Source organism: Falco naumanni, chromosome 8 (assembly GCF_017639655.2).
Source record: "Falco naumanni isolate bFalNau1 chromosome 8, bFalNau1.pat, whole genome shotgun sequence".
Taxonomy (NCBI): Eukaryota; Metazoa; Chordata; class Aves; order Falconiformes; family Falconidae; genus Falco; species Falco naumanni.
Genome location: NC_054061.1, coordinates 18,341,520 through 18,355,508, shown reverse-complemented (window position 1 = coordinate 18,355,508; position 13,989 = coordinate 18,341,520).

The window sequence follows — 13,989 nt, the reverse complement described above, 5'->3', positions numbered from 1 at the left end:
GGATCATTGGAAAATTAAGTTGTTACATTTTTTTACACCGGGCTGCACAGTTTCAGTCCTGCAAATACACAGATCTCTGCTGAACCCCAAAGGCGGCTGCGGGGCAGAGACCCCACCAGCACCACATCCCTGTGGGGTGCAGGGGGTGCAGCAAAAGCCACGACGAGGAGGAGTGGGCTGGTGTCCCTGGGCAGCAGCACTGCATTGCTGCCTGCTCGCAGCCGTGCCAGCAGCCTGGGCACCAGCCACCAGCTCTGAGATACTTCACCTGGATTCCCGAGGCTGGGAGGGGGGGCATTCTGCCCGTGCCCCAGGGTTGAGTCTTGGCAAGAAGGAGTTGTGCCTGCATGCTGCCGGCACCAGGAGGGCACCGAGCTCCCGAGCCCGGAAGCTGAGCTAGAACCGCGCACGGCAGCTGCTAACCTGGAGCGCAACGCTTGCTTTGCAAAGCAACGCAGCGCCATGCTGCCTGCGCTGGGGAGAAGCCGTGAGCTGCTCTCGGGCCACAGGGTGCAGCAGCAGCAGCCTTCCAAACCTGAAAAACTGCTGCTGTTACTTGCTCCGCTGGCCATTACTTATTTGGGGTTAGATAACATGAGCAAGGCTCAGCGTGATGTTTCCTGTAACATGCCCTTAATGCTGAGAACAGATGCCGGGCGGGAGTGCTGTTCTCTCACCTGCCCTCAGGTCACCCATGCTTTAGCCAAGCCCGTGCCAGTCAAGAACCACAAAACCCGGCAGGGCACCAGTTCATCCTGGAAGGGGCTTTCAGCCTGCAGCCCCCCATCTTCTACTTTCATATGCCTAAAAGACCCCACAGCTCATACCGTGTCCGTTAATAAAGCTTCAGCCTTAGCAGGTGTCTGTAATTTCAACAAAACATGAAGCTTGTACAAGCTCATTAATCATCCCAAGCCCCTGTCACAGCATTTGCCCTCCTCGTATCGATGAATTGACTGTAGCAACGTGAAAGCCACAGCACCACACTTAATTACAGTTGTATTTCACACCAAAGCCCTCTGATGTTTCGTGCAGACTATTACAGCTCTGCATCCTTTCACCAATTTCTGAGCTAGCGAGACTAATCAGGAGCAACAGCAGGGTCACACCTTGCTGGCTGTTGTGCATACTCCCACCATTTGCATTTGTGACCACAGGTTTTTGGAGAAGTTAGACACACACACACACACACAGAGCCTTTTCCCTGCACTATCGTACTGTCACCAACACATCGCTTCAGAAACTGATTTTCTCAGGTGAGCACAGCCTGTTTTGCTCCATCTGCACTGTCCTTCAGAGCAGGAGAGCCTTAGACAGGCAGTCTGCAACATCAGGAGATGCGTGAGTAGCACCCCATGGCTTAGTTACCTCCCCGGTAGCAGCTGCCACATGTCACTGCCTACCTATGGGATGTCCAGAGCCACGTCCATACAGCAGAGGGGCACAGCTAGGCCTGGGCTGCCACAAAGGACAAGCATGACATTTCCCCAAAAGATACGCCTTATCTCAAGATACGGTGGAAAGGCACACGCATTGCTAAGGCAGCACAGGTAAACAGATGCCCTCTGCAGAGAACAACAGGAACACCGCAGGGAAGGTAAAGCCTCTGTCTTGTCTTAGTGCTCAGGTATCGATTTGATGGGATTTTTGATAACCAAAGCACTGTTGATTGCTGGTTAAGGGCTCACGTGGCTTTCTTGGTCCTGGCCTTAAGACCAGAGCACGCCTCAAAAATACGTGCAATGTTTTCAGTTCTTACTTTTTAATTTGTACATGACCAGTTCAGTCCTCAGCTGTAAGACACACATAAAGGACACAAGTCAGGATGAAAAAATAGCCACACTGATTCCACTTGACTGAATCACAAAGTTTTGTAAGAGAGACCATAGATTCAACTTACTTCTTTTGCCTTATATAGAAATTCCATCAGCAGCCACCCACAGAGACACTTAAACACAGGGAATTTTACAAGCGGCTCAGGGAGATTGCCTTGGCAGCAGCCTTCTCCTTGGTGTCTCCTCTTCGTGGCATTGACTTTGCCCTTGTACCTGTTGCATTCCCAGCTGATGCATCAGCGAGCTGCTGGGCTGCTGACACAAAACACTCCCCAGCAGGAATGCTCGCTTATGTGCTGTAGCTTTTAACTACAGCATCTGAATTGAATTATTAGCATCCTTAAGGGCTGGGATAAATATAACCCCAGCTTACACAAGTGAGAAATTGAGAGAAAGGGAGCATGCCGACAGGGAGAGGGGGTGCAGCCTGTTCGGGATAGCGTGGGAGGCAAGCAGTGGAAAAAGCAGCTCCCCCTCTCTCCCCCTCCCACCCCTGCCTCCCCAGGACTGAGAGCCCACTGCTGAGCCTGTGCTACCACGGGGCCTTCGGGCACTCACCAGTACCTGTGGGCTCCACTTCCCAGCCGCTGCTCCCAGGTCGGAAGCATCCCACCTGCCTCAGTCTCCCCACAGACCTCACACTCCGCAGCCACGAGCCACAGCTGCCCCCCCCCCCACGAGTCACCCTGCGTGCTGGTCCCACGGCACAGCAGCCAGCATGGACCACCCATGCAGCCACCAGCAGCCACCAGCGCAGGGCTATGATGCGTTTAGGGCCACTTAGCTCTTAAGGTAATGGGGAAGCGTATCTGTGCAGTAACAATAAGTTTCAAAGCAATTTGGCAAAAAGCAGGGTGAGAGCAGTGACTTCCCAGCTGCCACCTCCCTCCCGTCCCTGGCACCTGTAGCTTCCTGCTCCGTCTCCAGCGGCTGGCCAGGCTCTGCTCTGCCGCAGTACAGCCGGCGATGCTCCTCGTTGAGGCTGGGTGATGCTTTGGGAGATTATTCCTTAATAGGCTGATCTCTGTGCTAGCGAAGGCCCGGGAAAGGGAGGAATATGTTATCAGCTCTGATCTGGCATTAGAGCGTGCTTGCTGCTTTGGTACTGCCTCCCAAAAGCGGAGTTAATTGCTGGGCTAGAAAATGCAGATAAATCAATCAGCTCATACCACATTTATTTTCTGTAGCTATGTGTTGGGCTCCTGGCAGCTTAAAACAGCAGCGACACCCACTCTTACTACAATGAGAGGTAATGACTGGGCTTTTGCCAAAGACTACCTGGAGAAAGGAGCAGTCGCCCAGGCATGGCAAGGTAATGGCACAGCTACAGCAGTGACCTGGAGACAAACATCACCACATCAGCTGTATTTCTGCCCCATTTCAGCATTTAAGGAGACTGTCAAGCCAGAAACATTGCACATAAATTACCTTTCTAGATTTTCCAAAATGAATGCCTGAAAGACAAAATAGAAAGAGGAGGCAGAAAATTGATGACATGAGAAAATAAACATCATTTTATACTGTAGACTTATTTACAGCAAACTCTGACTTGACAATGGGGTCTACAGAAAAAAAGAAAATACTCAGTTTTTACCAATATACCAATACCAAAAAAACCCCACTCAGTTGTTACCAATATCTCTTTTTGGGTGAAATGATAAAGCAAATGCAAACCTCAAACCAGACTCAGGCTGCACGGGAGCTGGTCTGTGCTTCCCCATGCAAGATCCTGGGGAGCACAGCCGGGGTCCAGCCCCGGCTGAAATGCAGGCGAGCCATCACCAGCGTCTCAGGCCTTTTGCCAGGGAACGGGTCAATCCAGGTAGTGACCCTCCCCACCTCACCATGTGTCTGCTGTAAGCAGAGCAAGGACATAGCAACACCCTCAGCGCCCGGCTCCTGCCCCTCCATCACCTCTGCTCCGTGGTTCCCTTCTGCACTAGAACAGGGATTTTCCTGCAGAAGGTACCTACCACAGAAAACGAAAGGTGTGGGAGATGACATCGGTGTGGATATATTTGTTCCTATTAATTACATGGCAGGTTCAACACAGCAATTTTTTTTCTTGCTACCTTTTAAAGTGTTCTTAATTGATTAACTGGAAACAAGCAAACAAACGACCCTTTTCTCCCTGTGCCTCAATACAATCCTCATTGTTAATGGGAACGGCAGGAGCAGCGGCCGGCCAGGCTGCCCTAACACAGCTGCGCCACTGTCTGCCCTGCCACAGGGTCTGCCCTGCTGGGCACCCGCAGCATCATGGCCCCACCGCGCAGTGCCCCCCACGCTTCCCAGCCTGACCCAGCACCCTGCCGAGAGGTGCCTGCGCACACTGCACCCCAACACATCGCCGGACAGAGACATCCTCCAGGGAAAGAATGGGCTGAAAGAGGGACAAGAAATAATGGTAGACTTACCTTCAGTTTTGCACTTCAAAGGATAAAGGAAAGTCTTAACAGCATTTACACAGTTCAGAATTCCCTGCCCCTGCTGTGTGTGACAGAGCTGGCTCTGGCTTCCCACGGGCTTCGGGTCAGAGCTAGACTGATGCTCCTTGTGTGTCTGGGATAGTGTCAGCGGTCAGAGCGAGCCTCTGGGTTACTTTGAGAAATTCTGTTGTTGCTCCGTGCCTTAGCCACCCATATGAAAACTGGAGATAACAGCTGTTCACACTATCTCCTCTAAAGACAAAGATTCATGGAAACATGCTTTTCTGCTCATCTTCTCTTATTCTGACTCTTGATCACCAGGATTCGTTGTTTTTTCCTCTGGCAAGCAGAAGGGTTAGGTAAACCAGCTGCCCCACCAAGCCTTGGTGTGAGCCCAGGCTGCCCGCAGACGCTGCTGCCCGCAGCACGGCGTCCTGCTCCAGAACACAGTGTATGTGCCACACAAGTAACAGGTGACATCTTACCTTTCATCCAGTATTTTAAACCCTTGTAACATGTGAACATTAGCTTTATGAACTGCTAATGCATGGAGGCACAGGGGAACCAGGCTGCAGGACAGCTGCCTGTCAGCGCGGTTTCCCACGTGTCCACACTCGGGCAGCCCCAAGCCAACCTCCCAGCAACCTGGTGTGTCCAGCGCTCTGCAAAACCTACCCAACACTGCCACTTATCCATGGCCAGGCAGCCGTTCGCCACAGACCACATTTCAGGTTCCAGCTGTTCTTTGAAAAACAAGCAACACTAGCCACAAATTCTTTTGCCAATACTGTCTTGTTAACAGGTCTAATGCACCAGTACTGCTAATGGTTGAGACAAAAAAACATTTCAGGTAGGAACAAAAGTTCTGGGCTGGTACCAGGCATGTTTTTTTCTCCAATCTGAAACCCCATTTGATTATTTCCATTGTGACATTGCCCCTTGCAACCTGAAAACATTATTTTATCTGTATGCACATCAGCACCCAATGTTCAAGCCTAGACTCTTGTACAGCTTTCTAACTCACTTAAAGAATACACTTTAAAAGCAAAAAAAGTTCAATGTAACCTCTTGTCAGATACAGGAATGAGCCTGGGAACAATCAATTGGACACACTGTTTCAGGTGCACAACATTTTGTTGTCGTCTCAGATTAATGCACAATTGTGGTTTAACCTTTGGCCAAAACTCTTACTCATCATCTGATATGATGTCATTCCTTTCTGCTCCCTAATTTATTAAATATATATTTCATCCATATAAATGACTTAAGCTGTCAAAAGCTGGGCAGATATTTTAGCTGGCACTAGATTAGGATCTATTGGAAATTACTGCTTATTTTTATGTTAATAGGATGAAATACTGAGAGAGCAGACCAGATCAAGATGTACCTATCAGACAAGCTGCAGTAAGTACTAGTTTCTGATGTGCATGCAAATGAGAAGGAAAGTTCTCTCTACTGGTAGTGCATGTTTTTTGGAACTGTTCTGAACACCATAAACACAAAAAAACTTAGCTGAAAGACAACTACTTTTGTTTTTTTTAATTAAGAACTTTCCCCCTCAAAGGACCTTATATTTTTATATTGTTTTCTTTCAAGGGTGGGGTGGTGGCTTTTAAGCAAAAAAATCAAATGCCAAAATACTTGGATGAACACCATAAATTACTACATGAATGCTTTGTGCTTCTCTCCAAATGTGATGGCACTTACCAGTGGGATTCATCCCCTCTGCAGCACAGTAGTGTTTCCACTGGAGCAGCTGTAGTACCTGGGGGAGGTGATGATGCAGCAGGGACCCGCCCCCCCCCAGCATCTCCATGCCTCTCAGGAAGCACTGCAGCAATGTACTCAATTAGAAATCTTTTGGATTTTCATTTCGTCCCAGTCACAGAGAGCCGGTATGGACACACTGCAGTGTTTAGCTTGTGAAGTGGCTGGGTGTGGGTTATAAGAAGACACTTCATACTATTATTTTCACTACTCAAGAATAATAATCCTTGTGTTATGTTATTTTTGAGCTGAGAAGTTCTGGATAGTGGAAGATATTAGATTCTTGTTTACCATTTGGGATCTGAAAGTAATTTGCACCACCAGCAGATGAGTAAAAGAGCAGATAAACGTCCTACCTGAAGCTCTTACCCTGTGTTACACACCAAGCCCTGGTCCTCCATGGGGAGCTCCGGCACCTTGGGCAGGGGCATCGCTCCTCAGCAAGAAGCTGGTCGGGTGCGCACTGCTCAGCTGCATCGCATCCAGATGTGCGTGTGTCCGGTACCTCCATCGAAGAGGGCATGCTGAAAAGCTCACTCACAGAGTGCTTCAGTAATCTCCAAGGAACAAGCATTTTCTGCTTTTGGGTGAAACAAAATGAGGTGGAAAAATCATCTTGAGGTTCGTATGGGTTTAGTTTTATTTTTAGCTTATCAAATAGTTGTGGTAGGTTTGCCACTAGCCAGCTCTCGTTACCTAGAATAGGTTGAGGCTCAGCAGTCTTAAATATGCCTCAGCAATGGGCAATGCAGTACAGAAATGTATTTTGTTTTTTAAAACAGTCTCAACAGTCTTGTTAGAAGGGATTAAGCAATGTCTTTTTCCTTTATCAGCACAACAGAGCAGTGTGGACAAAGTAAAATGGTAACTGCTGTTACTTTGTGAATGAGGAAATACTGTTGTATCTAATTTACTGCAGCCCGAGGCGAAACATTAACTTAACTTTGAATTATGATGGGATGTAAAATAGCCTGAACAAAAACATTGCTGGGCTTTCTTCTGAGGGCATGACCTTAGACATCTTTAAACTGAGTCTGAATGGTATCACAACACACATCTTTCGTTTTGTTTACTGAAATGTTTGCCTTTGGCATAGATCATTCTGAGCACTATGGAAACAAGGAAAAGGAAAGAAATTTTATATAATGGAGCTTTCCTAAAGGACTATGAATATATTTTAAAGGGATAAAAAGAACTGACTGTAGGCTTACCTTCAGTTCTGCGCTTCAAAAGATAAAGAAAAGTCTTAACAGCATTTACATAGTTCAGTGCATGCTACCTGCAGAATTCCCTGCCCCTGCTGCGTGTGATGGAGCTGGCATCAGCTTCCCACAGGCCTTGTGTCAGAGCCAGACTGATGCTCCTTGTGTGTCTGGGATAAAGTAGGTTTCAGGCCACTCCTTCTCAGGGTCACTCTTGATCTTCAAGATGGGTCAGGGCCATATGCCTGTCTGCCAGGGAATGCACACAACAAACCAAAAGGGAAATCACATAAAGGAGGAAGAAATCTGGCATTTTCACTTGTAATTATTTACAGTTTATGTTTGTTACAGTATAAAGTACATCCAGTCCTGGCACAAATAAAATAACAAGTTCCTGGTACCAAAAATCATTGAAACTCTTGTGAGCTGATGGAGAACATGACCTTTGGTACGACACTGATAACTATCTGATGAGAGAAAATGTCTGGTGTCCTTAAAGGCCCTGTAGCCTATTTACTGCTACATCTACAGTCATGTCAGATCATCACACCCCCTGAAAAAGCTATGTGGCATCTGGAAAAGTACTGACGAGCATGTCCCCCTGGGCCTGTTGGCAACCAGGTGTCCTGGCAGAGCCCCAGTACAATTATCGAAGTGAACTTGCTTTTATTAGGGCCATGTAACTGCCTGCCAGTGAATGCATGCACTGTATCAAAAGGGACATCACTGAAAGGAATAAAACTGATGTTTTAACCCATGCAATTCTTTAGAGTTTGCCGCTGTTGCCATATTAAAGTAGTTGCCGCTCAACTAGAAATGGTTAATGAGAGAAGCTACACTCCGCCCCCTCCCCCCCCCCACCCCCCCCAATCTGCGCTGTGCAGTTTTTGTTTCAGTCTGGCAGCCCTGGTTAACTGCAAACCTCGCTCATTGCTGCTGGACTGCGCTACGTGGCACGAACGACCGAGTGACAGTAGTGTCCCCAGCCGCACCCGCCAGTGGCTCAGGTGCCACCCTGGCTTGGGTTAGCTGGCTCTCTGCAAGTCTCGTCTGCTAAAAGCGCTTGGGGGAAATTAATAGCTACTTTGGGAACGCCGCACACTCTTCCCTGTACCATCCCACAAAGCACACCCTTGAGGAAGAAACCTGATGGTATGTCACATTTGCAAAGGAAAATTTAACTCTAATAAAGATTAATACATGGGGACTCACCACCAGTTTTTTGTAATTGCTTTTCATTAACATTCTCAGCAGCTCTGAACAAACACCACAGCCTTTTTCTTTTTTTCCTGTTTGCCAGGCAGGGACTGCATGAGGCATAGTCAGCACTTGCTCTATAACTGTTGCCTCTATTCCTTCACCTATGGAACGCCAACAATATCCTAAAATATCCCTGAACATTGGGCAACTCAGCTGCAGATACCAGACAGCTGCTCCTGTAAATTCAACATGAGCAGTGCAAGTAAAGGAGGCGGGTTTATGTTAGTGAATAACATTTTGGTGTTCAGAAAAAAACATTGCACTGGGAAATTCAGTCCATACCGAGAGTGTTGGTGACTATAAAATCTATTACATCATCACAATAATGACGATACTGCCCAGCTCCATGCAGGGAGTGGAGGAGCACTGAGAGGTGCCTCAAGTACAGGGTACACAGAGGCCTCAGACCATTTTCTGTTTTCTGTGTCAGTGCCCCAGTACCTGAATGATGGCTGTCTTCTGGGCTGGTTCCCAACCCTGCTTGCACTGGGGGTGGAAGCTGAGGGTTTGGCAGAGTTGCAGTGATGCCTCACTGAAAACAAGGAAGAAACTCGCCCAGCCAGGGCCCAGGCACCCGTGTATCAATGTGCTAAAAATACCTCGAGAGCGAAACCATAGAAGACCAGCCAAACAACGTCTATTGCTCCTCTCTTTGCCAAGTGCTAAAAAAAGCCAAAGGAGAGAAACCCCAGCATGGGGAACAGGTTTGACCAGGTTTGTTACATTTTTGCGTTCTCTCTGCGGGCCAACACAGACCCCGTGGGTTCGGTCTGCCCCTTCCAGACTTCATCCGTACCAGGAGGCACCTCCAGCCCCTTCCCCATGGGAGCTCTAGCCCCAGACCCCTACAACAGGGTATCTTCTTACTCCGTGGACTCGTCCTTGGAGGAAAGGAATAGTGAACGCACAAGGACTCACCTAGTGTGTGAAAGGTTGGCTTCGTTCCCGGCTCTGTCCAAATTACCTCCGCAGTCGTATGGCCCCTCTCAGCCCCTACACAGGCACCAGGCAGCACCTCCCAGCCTCACTGGGGGCTCTGGAGATGCACACGGGAGATGGCAAGGTGTCCACAGACTGTCAACAGAGAGGTCATAGAAGTATTATAAATACCAGCCCAAACCTGTAGTAAAGCTACCGTAAAGGAACAGTACGCCCCTCCTTGTTTATCAAATTTTTGAACATGGCTTTTTATATTATCTAAAATTACCTACAGGTCTCTGCACAATGTCACACTGATTTCTGCAATGTTTTTTTTTTTTTTTGACTGCTGAGTGGGGCTGCTTGAGCCCTGGAATATCCTTTTCACAAGCTGTAATGAGATTTCTGTCCCAAATGGGCATTAAATATACTCTCAGAAAAGTGAATTTTCAAGTTCTGAAATTCTGCTTTTGAACTTTGAAGCTGCCAAAATCTACACGGTATTTTCCTGGGTTTTATTTATGGCATGCACTTAATATTCACTGCTACAGTAAGGTCTAAACTACAAGCTTAAATATTCTGTTAATTTTATGTTACTGATAAAATCACTGCAAGGTTTTGCTGTGATTGCAATTTCTTACCTTCTCTTCCTTTTGAAGCGTCTCTTGTTTGCTTGTGTCCAGCTACTTGAATACAAAAGGACCGATCTAGAAAACAGTTCAGTAACTTGTTTGTAGAATATGTCCTTACAGATTTTAGCATTACAATATCACAGTTTAGCGCAAAATAAAACAAATATAAGGCAAATAAACCAAGATAAATTTTTTAAAATCTGAAACAAAAATTGAGAACAACTTAGAGGTATTTTTTGCAACTCAGTTTGTCATAGAAACACATAGGTTTTCCCAAGGAGTCTTACCATTTATCAATTACAGCACAGATAGGTCTTGTCTCCCACCACTGCAATGCTCACTCACTAAAATTAATGTTATTTTTCTTATGCACAACTAGTTAGTAACATAATGGCAAATAGTCTTCTGCAACGCTCATGCTGTGTGAAGGAAATATAAGTCTCTTGTACTTCTACATGTTCCAGGTTCTCCAAAATTTACAATAACTGTTCAGACAGAAAACATTGTGCTGACTTTTACCTCCTTGTATACTTACATTGTTATATATTTTCGATTTATATTGATTTATAACTAAATCAATAAGATAATTAGAAAAAAAAGGTTAAGTGGATAAGTGTCTGTGAAAATGCCAACAAATCAATTTAACCCTGGGATTGTAAAATCAATCTTTGATTTTTTTTTTAAATCATCACCTTCCAATAACTTCCTATCTTTCTGGAAAGTTCTGGATCAGCACTAACTTTTCACAGACATTTTTAACAAGAGATGACTGCACATTACTAACAATGATCCTTTCACCTCCATCCTTTACACCATCAGTGTACGGGCTCCTCTGCTTTCCCTGCAAATATAAAGACTGAAAACACACTCTAAAAATCTAGGAAAGTGGCAACGTGGCTTTGTCATTCTTCCACCCGCTTCAGCTGCAGGCAGAGCAACCCAGCTGGGTTTTTGAGACAGTAAGAACATGGTCACAAGAAAACCGGTAGTGTAGGGAAGGAAGGTCGTAAGGTTTGGGGAGGAGTGTTCATGCTGACCAGAATGGCCTCATTCTTACATTTTTTTCTCTGGATTCCTGGCCCTGCGTGACAGTAGTAAGCATCTGGGCTGATTTTCTTCTGCAGCGAGACTTCAGGTCAGAGCTGATTCCTATGAGCAAAAAATTGTTTTGTTGTGCTGCAGCCCTGTTCCTGTTCTCTGTTTCACGGCAGCTGGCTGCGATTGAAAATCGCAACAACAAGCATCTTTAAAAGCATCCCAGGTTTTAAAGGCAATCCTCCCCTTTCTGCACGACCAGCCTCTTGCAGAAGCCCTTGGCCTGAGTTAAGAGGGCAGATGCCCCTGGTAGCTGGTACCTTGGCTCTCCCACAGGCTCTGCGGGCAGCACGGGGAGCTGCTACACTGGCCAGATGCAACGCCAGGGCCAGGACAGCAGAATAGTTCGCAGGGGAATTTCACACTCAATATGGCAACTTAACCTGCACTGCCGGGAGGTGCCTCCCCCCCGGGGGGGTCCAGCCAGAGCCCCACAGTGATTAGAGTCCCTGCAACAACAAATGGAGAAAGACACATTTCTCTTCTACAAGACAAAAGAAAAGTTTAAACAAAACAGGCTGGAAATAACCACATCCACTGAGGGTCTGGAGATCCTCAGTTCATTTTGCACCTCCTGATGGGTGAGTGGGACAGGTCTCCTGTTTGCAAAGAGCAGCCTCTCCTGGCCAAGCAGCAGGGGTAGGTCCATCATCCATCGCCAGCTCTCCAATCAATTAGGACAAGCAGGACTTCTGCTTCTGCCTCATCTCACACAGTACAGATCTGACGTGATGGAAGGATGCAAAATTTTGCTTCAGTTCTCTTTCTGTGAATTGGAAATAGTTTCCTCTAGATTCTGTTCTTCAAAGTTCACCTTCTCTACTCTTAGATATATTTGTAGACATATTTTGCATGAGCACTTTTATAAAAAAAATATTACATGAACTCGTTTTTTTTTTTAAATTAGTTCTCAAAGCCAGCTATCATAGGCGTTCTTTTGGGACAGAATTTGACAAGAGCAACTGCCAACTGGAAGCCTGTATGCATTTACCTGTGCTGTGCAGACTGGGGTGACTGTCACCCGGACACATGGATGCATCACCTCAGCTGGCCTCAGTGTCAGCGTAAGATGAGCAAACATCAGGCTCCACCTGACACTCGATTTCACTGTACTTACAACACAGATAGTTTATAAAGTTTATAAATGTCTGTCCTTGACTGGCCCATTGCGGTTGATAACCTCCCATGTTAACCTGTGATTTAAATACACTGAGGATTTCATACCGCTGTTACCGATACCTTGCCAATTTGTTTTTACTTGGTTTCCCACAGTGTTCCCAGTGACATTCCACCCTACCAGGCTACAAGCCTCACTTTCCACAGCACACTGCATGTTTTCTTCATGTTTCTCCATCTCAGATGCATCTTCTGGCCCCAAATGCAAGAGAACTGGGTAGCTGATAACTTCTACTTGTCCAGAGAAGCAGACCTTCATGTGCCAGCTTTGCTGGACCTGGGTGGATAAGCAGAGATTGCAGTTAGTCTCACAGTAAGAAAAAGCTACTGTTGCATTCAAAAGTAACCTTTTTCACATGCTGAGTTGCGGGCCCTGCCTCAGTTTCACCCTACCATGCTCTGCAGAACTTTCCCGGAGGTGCTGTGGGGACAGCCCTCACTGCCAGTGCCTACCTGCCCTCTCCTCCACTGCCCTTTCAAACCACCAGATGCAATGACCCAGCCCACACAGGCTGCAGGACGAGATGCTCAGTCTGCAGTGGTGATGGGCTGAGAACAAAATCAGAGGTGTCCAATATCTCACAGCGGTGACTTAGACTTCAGACAGCCACTCAGGCAAACCTGGTGCCGAAAAATGAACAAAAGCCATACACACGTGCAGTGAGGCAGAGCACGCTTTGCCTAGCAGCAGCTGGGTCCGCTTCGGGGCTAGCGAGAGGTGCTGGACAGGCAGCTGCAACACCTTTTATTTGCAGGGACAGAGAGAAGTCAGGTTTGGCATTTTCCACGGGGAATTGTTGTCTCTTCTGAGCAGGCTGGTGCCTCGATGGCAGAGGTGGCTGTCCCCAGGCCACTCGCTTGCTGTCTGCACAGCCAAGAGCTGGCCGGGGGAGCTGCCAGCTGGGCAACGCAACCTTGAAAGGCACTGGAGTGAGACCAACACCACGTTTCACACAGGCATCTTTATTTTCACATTTCTGCATGTATGCAAGAGAATGTTCTTTTTCCTGGGATGTGCTGGTAGACATATTATACCCTACAGAACGAAGTTGAGCAAGTTCTTTATATATATATATGTACACACATATATATAGTCTCGCAAAATTTCTTCTGCATTTCCCCATGTGTCAGAATGGATGTTTACAACAAACCAGAGCTAAAGGGACACTGCCAGGTTTTGTTTAATTTTTCTTTTCTTTCAAATGAAATCATGCTTGTGTTTTTTTTCAACTCGATTGCTGTTCTCTTGGTTATACTTAAGCTAAAATGCTGAAGAGGAATGACATGCCTATAAGCTTCCAATTTTAATTACTCCAAGATACCATCAGTGATGCAGGTAGAATATTTCTGAACTCTTATTTACACAAGGGCCAGCCCATCAATTAGGTGTGTGTCACTGCACCAAATATAAGAACACCCCTGAATCAGTGATGCAAATAAATCATTAGCATGTAAATGTTACGTTCACGGCAATTACACAGCCTCTATGCAGATAGCTATGTCTTTGTAAGAGTCCTGCTTTGAAAAGTTTCACTGTAAATTTTTAACCTGACAGTGTCCCTTAAGTAAAAAAGGACACCCTCCTACAGATATTTTCTTTTTATTATTAAAACCAACATTTTTAAAACCATTCAACAAAATTTAATACAAATTGCTGTTGGAGAATAGCATTTGT